This window comes from Oncorhynchus keta, chromosome 28, assembly GCF_023373465.1.
Source record: "Oncorhynchus keta strain PuntledgeMale-10-30-2019 chromosome 28, Oket_V2, whole genome shotgun sequence".
Taxonomy (NCBI): Eukaryota; Metazoa; Chordata; class Actinopteri; order Salmoniformes; family Salmonidae; genus Oncorhynchus; species Oncorhynchus keta.
In genome coordinates, this window is record NC_068448.1 from 53,167,731 (window position 1) to 53,183,467 (window position 15,737).

The window sequence follows — 15,737 nt, forward strand, 5'->3', positions numbered from 1 at the left end:
AGAGAGAGAGAGAGAGAGAAAAAAAAATAGGAGGGTAGTGTGAAAGACGAAGAGGGTGGTGCAAGCCTGACAGACATGCACTCAGCTCTAAACCGACCAATCAGAGATCTCCTCCTCCTGGAGCTGCTGCAGCCATAGAGCAGTAGTCAGGCTGGATTGGACGATGGCTTATACCATTCACACACACACTCCTTCAATCCTCTGCTCACACCCACAGTGAGAGAAAGAGGGAGAGAGAGAGAAAGAAAGTGGGCTCTCCGCTAGCCGAGCACTAAGCACTGCCCCAGAGAGACAGACGGTGGTAGAGAAAAAGGGAAAGAGGGAGCGAGAGAAAGAGAAAATGGTGAGGCAAGCACAGAAAGTCCTTCTCACTCATCCTCACGAACTGTCAGCTGTCATGCCTGTCAAAGGAAGTCCCACCAGGTATGGAAAAATTAAAGTACCATTTGTGCTTTGAGCTGTTTCTACAGAATATGTGCTTTGAATGTCTCTCTCTCTCTGTGTATGTGTATGTGTGAGAGAGACAAAGAAACGGAGCGAGGGGGTTTATCACAGGTTATTTTTCAGTACTAATGAGTGCACTTGCAGCTCGTTGGCTCTGCCTCTGTCTCCTGTGGTGTGTACGTTGTAAGCCTCCCACTCTCTCCCTCGCTGGAGTTATGGACTGCTGCTTCTGCCGCTGCTACAGCTGCTGTAGGGGTGTGATAGTGAGTGTGAGTTAGGATAGCTGATGCATGAGCAGCGCCACTGTAGCAGTAGCTTCAGACAAATATAAATGCGCTGCAGGAAACGGGACTCCACTCATTGATTTCTTATCCTTTTATTAGCAGAGGTCTTTCTCCGTATCAGATTCCATCTCCCACTCAGAAATATAATTTCAAAAGAGAGGCATGCCCTTATGTTGGAATGCTTTAGAAACACAACTCTTATAAATAAAGGTGCAAGTTGGAACCAAATAAGGTTCTTGAGAGCAATGCCATAAAGGAACCATTTTAGGGTTTCCTAGACATAAATGTGGTGGTTATTTGAAGAAGCATTCAAAAAAAATCTAAGACCAGAAATGCTTCATCCCTCCAGGTCCGGAATTGATTAGACCTGCTGTAGGGCTCATAGTTTATGGGACACATCAGGCCTGCAAATTACATTATGCTGGTTTGCAAAGTGATGTGTAATTCCTATTGGAATCCAGCCGGAGTGGGGATATCCAACATTTGGAATTTCTCTCCACACTCAAACTACATTCATATTGACTGCCAAGGTTGAGAAGCCTACAATGTGATACTACCCTAAACAGCTAAACTGGAACAACCAATTCTGTAACGGGTGCAATAAGTCCAAGTAATCGATTGGAATAGTTTTAGAAATATGTTATTCATATTTGAGCAGCTTCAAATGTAATAATCAATCAATGTACAAGTAAAAAAAGAGATATTAAAAGAAGCAATTCAAAAAAATATACCCGTAATAGAGCATGTTGGGAAATATGATAATGATGGACGTGGTTAAACTCTGGTTATTAACACCAACACTGGGGTTCGTTTACAGTTACACAATTGAGTGTTAATTAAACTCGTTAGTGTTAATTTAACTCTTGAATCAACACTATAAATGTTACACTAAAAATTAACCCTACTTAACACTGACCAATTTGCTGTGTGCTATGAAATTGACACATCTGCAGGCTTCCATACATTTCAATAACCTTTTAGAATTCTGAAGAACTGTAGATGCCATGTGAAGAACCTCACACATAACTCAAAGGTTCTTTATCAGGCTAGAGTTCTCCAAAAAACCTTAAGAGCTGAGGAAGAACCATTTAAGAACCTCCCCCCCCCAGTGTAAGGTAGGTAGTTGTACCTCGTTGGACTCTGCTCAGTTTTGCACTGTTGATATCGTGATTGTAAATCTCTGTCTAGGAAGGTGTGCTCAGCAGAGTGAGGGGTAACGTTAAAATGGTTGGAGTGTCAGGGAATTTATGGAAGCACTGTTGTTGTTGATTTTGTATCGTTGTAGGTTCTCTTGTGCTTTGACAACAGCTTTTGAACATCAAATCCTTGCACAGTATAATAATGCATATACTGTACAGTATGTCTAGCCGCTGTACCATATACAAGTCAGAGTATTGCCATAATTAATTGCATTAGGAACTGAATATATTTTCTGTTCTGATTAGAGAGTTCCAGCCCGCTATTGTGACATTTCACTGCATTACCTGGGCTGACGTTCAATCAACCGCATTTAAATGCCGTCAACTTTGGTGAGATTTTTGGCTGGTGCAGGGAGCATGGCTTTAGGAGTATTCTGTAGTGGCTCCTGGACATCCATTGCCCGTGTCCTGGACACAGATTAAGCCTCGTGCTTGTCTACAAAACACTTTAAATGAAGAATCTCCATTGAGCATTATTCTTAATCCAGTACAATAGGTTTAATCTGTGTCCAGAAAATAGCCCATAAGGGATAATAGAAATCACTTCATGATGTCTCTAAATTAGCTTCAGGGAATCTAGACCTTTTCTTCAGAAAATAAGAACACTGAACATGGATGAAAGTCTGATTTGAAGGCAGAATTATCCCCATCTCTTCATTCAGCCTAGATCAGTGGCTCTGTTTAAAGAGATTCTCAGATATTTGTGTATACTGTACGTTTTAGCCAGTAGTTCTAAGTGGTTCCTGAAAATTGTATACTACGTCACATATATGTACCATGTCATTGCTCTTACTCTTCTTCTCTGCTGTGTCCACTGAGCCATTGGGACAGCCTTGCAAACTCATTGGATAATGCTGGGCAGGCCTCTTTGGCAAGAACTCAAATTGCTAAGGGGCCAGCCCACGTGGGGAGAAATGTTGGGAAAATGGCGCAGCACAGCTGCAAGAAAACATTTGCTTTCAAACTAGGGATTTCGTGGCTAATTGAGGTAAAACAGTAATTCTGATAAGAGATTATGCATGAACTACACATTGACACATCCAGCCCAAAGAGGGAGGAAAAAAAATAATTTCTTAGTTGCTGAAGTACCAGAACATGTCTTTAATTGGATAAAAGCGTCTGCTAAATGGCATATATTATTTAATTATTTGTTTGAAGCACAGACCTTGGCATCAATGTGATTGTCATTGGTGTAGACCGGGCAATGAACTGGTGTCCGCAGTTACCATTATGTCTTTTAATGGCTCAAGCTTGCTTTCTCTAGAGGCATAGCTGAAACTCAATGGCACAAATGGTTGCGTGCGTCACCCAAGTGGGTACTACACTATGTTGGTGGATGAGGTGAGTTTCCCCCTAAAGGGCTTTGAGCACCTAAGTGAAAAAAGCACAATAAAAATCCAATCAATTATTATGATTAAATTATTATAAAGACTGAAGCACAATCCAAAGGTTTTCTCTGATACTGTATTGAATTGGAGTCTATACCAGCCATATTGTTTGTATAGATTGATATTATAGCACCTGGTCCACACTTTTAGATAATATTTTGATTGTTTTTAATAATTCCTTATCTGAATACATAGTTAAAGTTTGCACTTTAAGGAAGACTCATCTGACATCTCCTAAAATATCATACCTAAGTGGCATTTGAAAGTGTCTGGATGGAATCTGGATTCCATCATTTGTCTCTCCTCATGAGACATTTTACAGTAACCTCTAGATAGCTTGTGGATGTTGACCAGGATCAACCCTGTGATACTGGCCTGATACGGATCGTATGTGACTCATAGTAGTCACTTCAGCCAAACTGAATCAGTCATCACTGGAGCACTTTCTACGGCAAATTCAATCCCTCCCTAGCTTTTTGAGGAAATTAGTCAAACAATGGAAACACAACTATTTACTATTTAAACAGTCTCATCAATGTGTCATTAAAACAATGAATCAGGCAACCATTTCCACCATCGTTGCCAAGCAGTGTTTGTGGCCCATCCCTATAGTGCATTAATTGACAAGAGCCCTATGGGTAGTGCACTACAAAGGGAGTAGATTGCCATTTCGTACCCATACAGTGTTTTCAGAGGCCATCATCCAGCCTTTGTTGCTTGACGTGATGTCAGTTCAAACAACAGATCTTATTGATGCATAATGCAGACAGTGTTTGTAGAAAGCATACAGCTTTGGCTACAGACAAATTGAATATAACAGTTTAACTGGAGAGTGAAAGTTAAGGCATAAACTTAAGGCATCATGTTTTTGGAGGGTTGGTATGTTGAGAAATGGCTGTGTTGGATGAGAAATTGAAATAATAAGTGCACAATACTTGTACGACAGTGAAGACAGAACGGTTTGTACTTTGTCCTTGTCGCTAACACTCACCAACCTCTCCAACCTTGCCAGACAAAACAAGTACTAGGCTATACCTAGGTTAGAAATAGCTTTAAAAAACCACTCGACCCAAGGTTTCAAATAATATGCCGTGGCACTTAACACTAGAAAAGCCTTGTTGGACCCCCCGTCGGGCCAATGACGCGTCTTTTGAACGTCAACAGTCTAACAGTCTAATAATTGCATTTCATATATGCTATCGGAAGACTAATCATTTGATTTCTGTTTATGAAGGTAACATTTAGAATACCAAAGAAAATGTATTTCAATTAACACGATGGCATTGTTATTAGTTAATGTATCAGTAGGTACACATGAAAAATCACTAAAACAGCACAATTTAAAGTGTTAAAATCCATGAATTAAACACCATCACAAAGATCATTCATTATTAATTCATTAAGGTATTTAAGGAACGTTAGGAATTTCTGAAAATGCATTTCAAAAGAACAGAATGGCCTATTTTGATTTGAAATATGTCATTGTGCTTTGAGTGTTGCCAATGTACGCCGAGAGTGCATGTTATTTGAAATAGAGCTCAAGGGGTACATTTAAGACTTGTTTGGCATGGATGGGTGATTTAGAAACTGCAGAATCTCTTCTTTTTGATTCTTTCGGATACTACATACACATCAAAAAGTCAAACCTGCGTGTGACTCTAGGATAATTTTTTTAAGTAACTTTTTTTGCACTAAATTGTTTTTCCCTTCCTCAGGGTTCTATTCATTCTGTATTTGCACAATAGAAATGTAAAGGTAATTTCCCATTAAGCCGACTTGTGCAGCGTTTACCGCCAACGCGGGGAACATGAGATTATCTCTGCATGTATGGTTCCCACCGTGAAGGATGAAGGAAGAGATGAGATGGTGTGTGGGTTCTGTGCTACTGATTTATTTAGAATTCTAGGCACACTTAACATTTTGACATGTGAGTTCCAAATAAACTCATCAGAAAAAGAAACATCCTCTCACTGTCAAATGCGTTTATTTTAAGCAAACTTAACATGTGTAAACATTTGTATGAACATAACAAGATTCAACAACTGAGAAGTTCCACAGACATGTGACTAACAGAAATGGAATAATGTGTCCCTGAACAAAATCAAAAGTAACAGTCAGTGTATGGTGTGGCCACCAGCTGCACTAAGTACTGCAGTGCATCTCCTCCTCGTGGACTACACCAGATTTGCCTGTTCTTGCTGTGAGATGTTACCCCGCTCTTCCACCAAGGCACCTGCAAGTTTCCAGACATTTCTGGGGGAATGGCCCTAGCCCTCACCCTCCGAATCAACAGGTCCCAAACGTGCTCAATGTTTTGAGATCCGGGCTCTTCCCTGGCCATGGCAGAACACTGACATTCCTGTCTTGCAGGTATTCACGTACAGAACGAGCAGTATGGCTGGTGGCATTGTTATGCTGGAGGGTCATGTCAGGATGAGCCTTCAGGAAGGGTACCACATGAGGGAGGAGGATGTCTTCACTGTACTGCACAGCATTGAGATTGCCTGCAATGACAACAAGCTCAGTCCGATTATGCTGTGACGCACCGTCCCAGACCATGACGGACCCTCCATCTCACACAAATGAGCAGGGACCCTGGGCATCTTTCTTTTGATTGTTTTTCAGAGTCAATAGAAAGGCCTCTTTAGTGTCCTAAGTTTTCATAACTGTGACTTTAATTGTCTACCTTCTGTAAGCTGTTAGTGTCTTAACGACCATTCCACAGGTGCATGTTCATTCATTGTTTATGTTTCATTGAACAAGCATGGGGAACAGTGTTTAAACCCTTTACAATGAAGATCTGTGAAGTTATTTGGATTTTTACAAATTATATTTGAAAGACAGTGTCCTGAAAAAGAGACATTTCTTTTTTGCCAAGTTTATCTATAATGGTCACCCCAGCGTGAGTTGTTTTATGCACGTGATGTCAGGATGCACTCACTGTTCCAAAATGTGATTATTATGCAACAGGACAGTTAACAAGCGCTGCCTGCTAATTATCTATAGGCTATGTTTCAACTTGTCAATTTCAAAGTATTTTCTAACAACAAATTGAATTGAGGTGTGTTCTGCCTCCTCATTAATTCATATAGAAGTAGTCCATTTCAGCGTTGCGGACAATTTATGTTTGAGTCTGCAGAGCTGGATAAACTTCTCTCTTCCAGGAGAACCCACCGCACTTCACTCATGTTTGCGTAGATCAAGTATGCATATATTTGCACAGTCTTGCAAGAATTGAAACATTTTCTTGCTGTCGCTCGCTTTGCCTTCTGTTTTAACTTTAATGTGTTACAGAGTTAATGTTTAAGTTAACTCATTGAGCTGTATCTAAAAATATTTCTTTACAGTTATTTACATATGTAATTGTATTGGTTTGAATTGAATTACGCTTTTTGACTGCAAGTTCCAGAATGCCTTGTGACAGGAATGAGAGAGATAACGCACCAATTATATTTCCGACAGCATCTTAACTGCATTGCTCTGTACCAAAACAAAGTTGTTAAATGTAAACGTGAACAAGTATTATTACTAAAATAAGCTTTCGTATCAAACCCGACGTCCCGAGTCATTACTTTGAAGTTAGTTAATCTAAAACCTTCGTTGTTGTTTTCTTTACACATAATATCTTTGGACATGTGTGTGTTCCTATCAAAGTAAGTTCCTTACTTTCTGCATATCGTGTTGTCGTTTCTACTGTAGGCGCATACAGTATGTATATTATGTAATAATGTATGTATGGAGCATAATGTATTTACAGTTTTATTCATGTTTTCAATTACTGATGACAAATAATGCATTCTGATTATTGCATATATTGTAATGGACAACTATGATGTGTGTAAAATTATTTTGTTGCAAGGTTGTATTGATTATAATGAGCTAAGCTATTTGCCAGCTATGTGTGGCGCCATGTTTTTTGACATTATTCAATGCATTCTGGGTGTCACGTAATCTGCCATACGGAAGATTTTATAATGAGGTGGAGGAATGGTTCACTCATCTTTCGGGTAAACTTCCAGAAGGGAATGAAGGGAAGTGGATGATCGTAGACGATACACACCCTTCAACATGCATACTATAAACAGACCAAACTATTATCTTTGGTTGATGCGGAAAAAAAACAAGCATGGCGGGGCTCACAAACTACCTATCCTAGGACAACTTTAGATTTCTAGAAAGTGCTGTACTCAATTATTTTGATAAATGGTGAGCTCACCCGTGCTGTGATTAATTATAAATAGTATTTGCTATTAGATCATTAATATTGTTGTTTCTGTCAGCCGAGAGTTATAAAAATATGACCCCTTGTGTTATAAAAATATGACCGCTTGTGTTATGTCAATCTTTCCTCAATCTTTCCTCAGTTAGCGCGAGGACAAATATAGCCTACATTTTTCCATTTTGTATGATTGTGTTATGCTGTAGCTACTTCTGTGAATGTCTTAACATTGCATCTAAAAATAAACTGCTCACATTCCGGACATAACTTTGTATGTGCAAAATGTTTTTGAAAAAACTGTGGCCAGCTCAAATGCTGACTGTTATGTCATTCTAAACTGGACATTCTAAATACAGCATTCTAATCACACCGGTTTGATCGTACCTATTGAGACCACTGTAGAATGATCACAACCAAGTGTTGGTACAGCATTCTGTATACATCAATGATGTTGCTCTTGCTGGTGATTCTCTGATCCACCTCTACGCAGACGACACCATTCTGTATACTTCTGGCCCCTCCTTGGACACTGTTAACTAACCTCCAGACGAGCTTCAATGCCATATAACTCTCCTCCCGTGGCCTCTAACTGCTCTTAAACGCAAGTAAAACTAAATGCATGCTTTTCAATCGATCGCTGCCCGTACCTGCTCGCCCGTCCAGCATCACTACTCTGGACGGCTCTGACTTAGAATACGTGGACAACTACAAATACCTGGGTGTCTGGTTAGACTGTAAACTCTCCTTCCAGACACACATTAAGCATCTCCAATCCAAAATTAAATCTAGAATCGGCTTCCTATATCGCAACAAAGCATCCTTCACTCATGCTGCCAAACATACCCTCGTAAAACTGACCATCCTACCAATCCTCGACTTCGGTGATGTCATCTATAAAATAGCCTCCAACACTCTACTCAACAAACTGGATGCAGTCTATCACAGTGCCATCCGTTTTGTCACCAAAGCCCCATACACTACCCACCATTGAGACCTGTATGCTCTCGTTGACTGGTCCTCGCTTCATATTCGTCGCCAAACCCACTGGCTCCAGGTCATCTACAAGTCTCTGCTAGGTAAAGCCCCACCTTATCTCAGCTCCCTGGTCACCATAGCAGCACTCACTCGTAGCACGCGCTCCAGCAGGTATATCTTACTGGTCACCCCCAAAGCCAATTCCTCCTTTGGTCGTCTTTCCTTCCAGTTCTCTGCTGCCCATGACTGGAACGAATTGCAAAAATCTCTGAAGCTGGAGACTCACATCTCCCTCACTAGCTTTAAACACCAGCTGTCAGAGCAGTTTACAGATCACTGCACCTGTACTTAGCCTATCTGTAAACAGCCCATCTATCTATCTACCTACCTCATCCCCATACTGGTATTTATTTATTTATTTTGCTCCTTTGCACCCCAGTATCTGTACCTGCACATTCATCTTCTGCCGATCTACCATTCCAGAGTTTAATTGCTATATTGTAATTACTTTGCCACCATGGCCTATTTATTTCCTTAACTTACCTCATTTGCACTCATGTATTTTTGTTTTCTTTTGTTCTACTGTATTATTGACTGTATGTTTTGTTTATTCCGTGTGTAACTCTGTGTTGTTGTATGTGTCGAATTGCTACGCTTTATCTTGGCCAGGTCGCAGTTGCAAATGAGAACTTGTTCTCAACTAGCCTACCTGGTTAAATAAAGGTAAAAAAAAATAAACATTGCATCTAAAAATAAACTGCTCACATTCTGGACATAACTTATATGTGCAAAATGTTTCTGAAAAAACTATGGCCATCTCAAATGCTGACTGTTGTGTCATTCGAAACTGGACATTCTAAATACGCATTCTAATCACACCAGTTTGATCGTACCTACAGGGACCACTGTAGAATGATCACACCCATGTGTTGGTACAGCATTCTGCAGCGATATGCTATCCCATCCGGTTTGCGCTTAGTAGGACTATCATTTGTTTTTTAACAGGACAATGACCAAAACAGGCTGTGTAAGGGCTATTTGACAAAGGACAGTGGCATCAGATTACCTGGCAGCAACAATTACCCAACCTCCACCCAATTGAGATAGTTTGGGATGAGTTGGACCTCAGAGTGAAGGAAAAGCAGCCAACAAGTGCTCAGCATATGTGGAAACTCCCTCAAGGCTGTTGGAAAAGCATTCCTCATGAAGCTGGTAGAGAGAATGCCAATAGGCAAAGGGTGCCTACTTTGAAGAATAGAAAATATATTTTGATTTGTGTAACACTGTTTTGGTCACTACATAATTCAATATGTGTTATTTAGTAGGTTTGATGTCTATTTTACAATGTAGAAAATAGTGAAAATAAAGAAAACATGTTGAATGGGTAGGTGTGTCAACTTTTGACTGGTACACACACACACATATATATATATATATATATATATATATATATATATATATATATATATATATATATATTACAGTGGGGCAAAAAAGTATTTAGTCAGCCACCAATTGTGCAAGTTCTCCCACTTAAAAATATGAGAGAGGCCTGTAATTTTCATCATAGGTACACTTCAAAATCCAGAAAATCACATTGTAGGATTTTTAATGAATTTATTTGCAAATGATGGTGGAAAATAAGTATTTTGTCAATAACAAATACTTTTATATATATATATATATATATATATATATATATATATAAGAATACTCAGTAGGGTCTGTAGAATTTAAAGTATACAGTGCATTCAGAAATTATTCAGACCCCTTTACTTTTACCACATTTTGTTATGTTACAGCCTTATTCTAAAATGGATTACATAGTTTCCCCCCTCTATAATTTATACACATGTTTTTAGATCTTTTTGCAATTTTTTTAAAATTATAAAAACGGAAATATGACATTTATATAAGTATTCAGACCCTTTACTCAGTACTTTGTTGAAGCACCTTTGGCAGTGAATACAGCCTTGAGTCTTCTTGGGTATGACGCAACAAGCTTGGGAAGTTTCTCTCATTCTTCTCTGCAGATCCTCTCAAGCTCTGTCAGGTTGGATGGGGAGCATCGCAGCACAGCTATTTTCAGGTCTCACCAGAGATCAATCGGGTTCAAGTCCGGGCGCTGGCTGGGCCACTCAAGGATATTCAGAGACTTGTCCTGAAGCTACTCCTATGTTGTCTTGGCTGTGTGTTTAAGGTCATTGTCCTGTTGGAAGGTGAACCTTCAACCTGTTCTTAGGTCCCGAGTGTTCTGGAGCAGGTTTTCATCAAGGAACTCTCTGTACTTTGCTCCATTCATCTTTCTCTCAAACCTAAATAGTCTTGCAGTCCCTTCCTCTGAACAACATCAGCCACAGCATAATGCTGCCACCAACCATGCTTCATCGTAGGGATGGTGCCAGGTTTCCTCCAGACGTGCCGCTTGCCATTCATGGCAAACAGTTCAATCTTAGTTTCATCAGACCAGAGAATCTTGTTTCTCATGGTCTGAGAGTCCTCTATGTGCCTTTTGGGAAACTCCAAGAGGGCTGTTATGTGCCTTTTACGGAGGAGTGGCTTCCGTCTGGTCACTCTACCAGTGCTGTAGAGATGGTTGTCCTTCTGGAAAGTTCTCCCATCTCCACAGAGCTACTCAGAATTTCTGAGTTTATACGGGCAGCCATCTCTAGGAAGAGTCTTAGTGGTTCCAAACTTCTTCCATTTAAGATTGTTGGAGGCCACTGTGTTTTCTTGTGGACCTTAAATGCTGCAGAAATGTGTTGGTACACTTTCCCAGATCTGTGCCTCGACCCAATCCTGTATCGGCGCTCTACAGACAATCCCTCAACCTCATGGCTTGGTTTATGCTCTGACATGCACTGTCAACTGTGGAACATATATAGACAGGCCTTTCCAAATCATTTCCAATCAATTGAATTTACCACAGGTGGACTCCAATCAAGTTGTTAAAACAACTCAAGTATGATCAATGGAAATAGGATGGACTTGAGCTCAATTTCGAGTCTCACAGCAAATACTTTTATAAATAAGGCATTTATGTTTTATTTTTTGATAAATTTGCAAACATTTCTAAAAACCTTTTTTGCTTTGTCATTATGGGGTATTCCTGATGAGGAAAAAAATTTGAATCCATAAATTGGGTACAGTTATGCTAATAGTGTCTCCAGTGTGTGAGCATGCTCTTTCCTCTTACTTGTTGGGCAGTAGAACTTGAAGATGATATATGTTGCTAAATATTGGTGTTCATTGTCTGTTTGTCTCTTCAGAATGTATAATGTTAGCAAAGCATTTATCAGGCTTGTTAATAATCAAATTAATTGGTTTCTTGCTTATCATAATAATCAATGCTTTGTAACACTGTAAACCCCTCTTACTATACGGCATGTCAATTTGAAATTTGATATCTGTCAATATGATGCTAGTTATACATCAAAGTTAAAGGAATTAAACATCAAGCACTGATGAGACACAGAGCAGGCAGTCAAAATGTAGCCTGAATAGAATATCAAAGATATAGACACATTGTGCCTACAAACAAACAGTCTTAGAACAAGCATATTGTTATTGTTCTCCAGCTGTGATATGTCCTGTACATCTACTGGTTTTAGAGGTTTCTTACTTTGTGAGTGAGTGAGTTTCAAAACACCAATTTAACAAGAAGAGAGAATATGGAGTTTCTCCTCCCCATTTCATTCTATATCTCTGTAGGAGGGACTGGTGGTAAAACTGAGATAAGTATGTTCTGCTGTGGGTTGTCTAGCTTCAGTTTCTCATTTAATAGTAATGAATTCAAAGGTTGTTTCTGAACAATGCATGGTCAGTCAGCAAGAGCTGACAAATTGATTTCTTACATAATTTCTTCATTTTTTATCATCCTTTTTTCTCTCCATAAGAAACACAACTGGGGCAGTGAAATCATGATGTTTTTCCATTTCCAGATCACCTTCAGTCACAGTCTAACAAATGGCATCCTAATGATTTTAATCAGCATGCCAGAGGTCAGTGATAACCCTGTGATGAAGGCTGATTATGTTTTGGTGTATTTATTAAAGGGGCAATCAGCAGTTGCTCCATACCTATTTGGATTTCTAAATTAACGATATTGTACCCGTTGATTCTTGAAGAATATAACATATATATGTCTCATGAGCTCAGTTTAACTGTCATACCCCATCCGAACCCAAAATATAAGCTTGTTTTATTGCAATGTTTGTAAACAAAGTAAATGTAAGCAAACACACTGTACAGCCTCAAAACATGGTTCAACCTAGGGCTCTATTCAATCCGTATCGCGGAAGTTCGGCTTTTTAGCACAATTGACAATAAAAGACCATGTTCCCGTAGTCAAGGAGACTGCATTCACGGTAAACGCTGCATATGTCAGGTCAATCTGAAATTACCTTTACATTTCTAGCACATAATCTGTAATGCTTCAGCGATGCAGATTGAAAAGAGCCCAGAGGCAGGGAAAATAATAGGAGTGTCAAAAAGCTACTCTTTAAAATTGTCAAAAGCAGGGATGGGCAGAGAATGACAAAATACCATAAAGCTCAATGTATCAAAATAAACAACAAATGATTTCGTAATGTATTTAATTAAAATACATGTATTTTTGTATTTTAAAATACATTGGCAAGTAGACTGCACGAACACCAACAACATGCTCAGTAACGGTTACAGAAACCTTTTTACTTGCTATGACTGTGATATGTTTTTCTACCTTATTTGAGCAAGTCACTCCAGATAAGAGTGTCTGCTAAATGACCAAAATGTAAATGTATATTTGAAAATGAACCTACCAACATAAAAGACAGTACTGTGCCGCCGTCTTCATCGACCTGGCCAAGGCTTTCGACTCTGTCAATCACCGCATTCTTATCGACAGACTCAATAGCCTTGGTTTCTCAAACGACTGCCTCGTCTGGTTCACCAACTACTTCTCAGATAGAGTTCAGTGTGTCAAATCGGAGGGCCTGTTGTCCTGACCTCTGGCTGTCTCTATGGGGGTGCCACAGGGTTCCATTCTCGGGCCGACTCTTTTCTCTGTATATATCAATGATGTCGCTCTTGCTGCTGGTGATTCTCTGATCCACCTCTACGCAGACGACACCATTCTGTATACATCTGGCCTTTCTTTGGACACTGTGTTAACAAACCTCCAAATGAGCTTCAATGCCATACAACCCTTCTTCCATTGGCTCCAACTTCTCTTAAATGTTAGGAAAACTAAATGCATGCTCTTCAACCGATCGCTGCCACACCCACCCACCCGTCTAGCATCACTACTCTGGACGGTTCTGACTTAGAATATGTGGACAACTATAAATACCTAGGTGTCTGTTTAGACTGTAAACTCTCCTTCCAGACTCACATTAAGCATCTCCAATCCAAAATTAAATCTAGAATCGGCTTCCTATTTCACAACAAAACCTCCTTCACGCATGCTGCCAAACATACTCTCGTAAAACTAACTATCCTACTGATCCTTGACTTCGGCAATGTAATTTACAAAATAGCCTCCAACACTCTACTCAGCAAATTGGATGTAGTCTATCACAGTGCCATCTGTTTTTTCACCAAAGCCCCATATACTACCCACCACTGCGACCTGTATGCTCTCTTTAGCTGGCCCTCTCTACATATTAGTCGCCAAACCAACAGAAATAGTATGTGTAGGCCTATAGATTTGCATTGAAACATCGCCACGGATTTATTTTAAACTTTTACAGAGATCCGTCACCTGGGCAATCAAAGAACTATCTTCCTGAGATAAATAAATAATATATACGAGAATATAGCCTCCATTTGCAAACGACCTGTGATCTCTACGTATTCCATGGGGTATGAAAATGGCATTAGAGGGTCAGTTAGAAAACTCCATATTTGTGGCCGCAGAGAAAATTACATACTTTTGGGGACCTTTACCAAAAAAACATCCTTGTGAACAGAGCATGATTTATAAATAATTTCCTGCCTTCCAAAAAATTAAATAATAATGTTTTCAGTAAAGGTCTACATTATAAAACTCGAGGAAAGAATGCAAAACAAATAGATGATTGGCAAAAGGTTGCGTTAATATTTAATTTCGCATTTTGGGATTGCTAGGATTTTCTCCTCTTTCATTTGAGAGTGTTTGCTAGGAGATATTACATATTTCCCCTTCCTTTTTTAAAGAGCTGTTAAGAGGAATGGCGATTATGTAATATCCATACTGGAGCTACTGCTGGGAACCTAAGGGCTCCCTCCTGGTCCTACTCTTTCTCCTCAAATCAGTTATGGTTTAGACTTGGTTAGCAGCTCTGCCTATGGGCTGAGTTTGAGATCCGCAAGTGGAGTTGCACTGTTGCCATGTGCTAAAATCGCTACAGCACTGTAGGTATACCTCCTTGCCACTTTAAAGGGCGAAGGTGTGATTTATATGGGTCTTACAATCCATACTCAAGGCTTGGCGAACACCTAGGAAGTATTTACTTGGTTTTGTTCTATCTAAACCCTATTTCCTCCATCCCTTTATTGCAGGGGGTCAATAGAAACAGTCAATACTATTCAGTCTAGACAGTGTTAAGATATGGGTAAACTTTCAATTATAGTACAGCTCCAGACACTATTTTTCAACTTCAGATTGATTGTTATATAAACTACGGACTCCCATAAATGAGCAAGAAGAGATTTTAGATTCCATCCAAACACTGGGGGGAAATACACTGAATGACCAAAAGAATGTGGACACCTGGTTGTCGCATATCTCATTCCAAAATCATGGGCATTAATATGGAGTTGGCCTGTTGCTGCTATAACACTCTTCTGGGAAGGCTTTCTACTAGATGTTGAAACATTGCTGAGGTTGGGCACTGATGTTGGGCGAAAAGACCTTGCTCGCAGCCGGCATTCCTATTCATTCCAAAGTTGTTTGATGGGGTTGAGATCAGGGCTCTGTGCAGGCCCCTTCATGCTAGAAACAAGAAAGGGCCTTCCCCAAACGGTTACCACAAAGTTGGAAGCACGGTATCGTCTAGAATGTCATTGTATTTTGTAGCGTTGAGATTTTATTTCACTGAAACTAAGAGGACTAGCCGAACCATGAAAAACAACCCCAGACCATTATTCCTCCTCCTCCAAACTTTACAGTTGGCACTATGCATTGGGGCAGGTAGTACTCTCCTGGCATCCGCCAAACCCAGATTCATCTGTCAGACTGCCAGATGGTGAAGCATGATTTATCACT

General features: G+C 39.8%; 1 protein-coding gene across 1 annotated transcript in view; it reads left to right on the top strand.

Moving 5' to 3' along the window:
- Nucleotides 1-228: 228 nt before the first annotated feature.
- The window catches only part of LOC118361557 (cadherin-18-like), a 215,768-nt gene continuing 200,259 nt past the window's right edge, over nucleotides 229-15,737 (top strand). The window contains exon 1 of the mRNA XM_035741579.2: nucleotides 229-423. The gene's annotated coding sequence lies outside the window, so the exon portion shown is untranslated. The remainder of the gene's footprint in view (nucleotides 424-15,737) is intronic.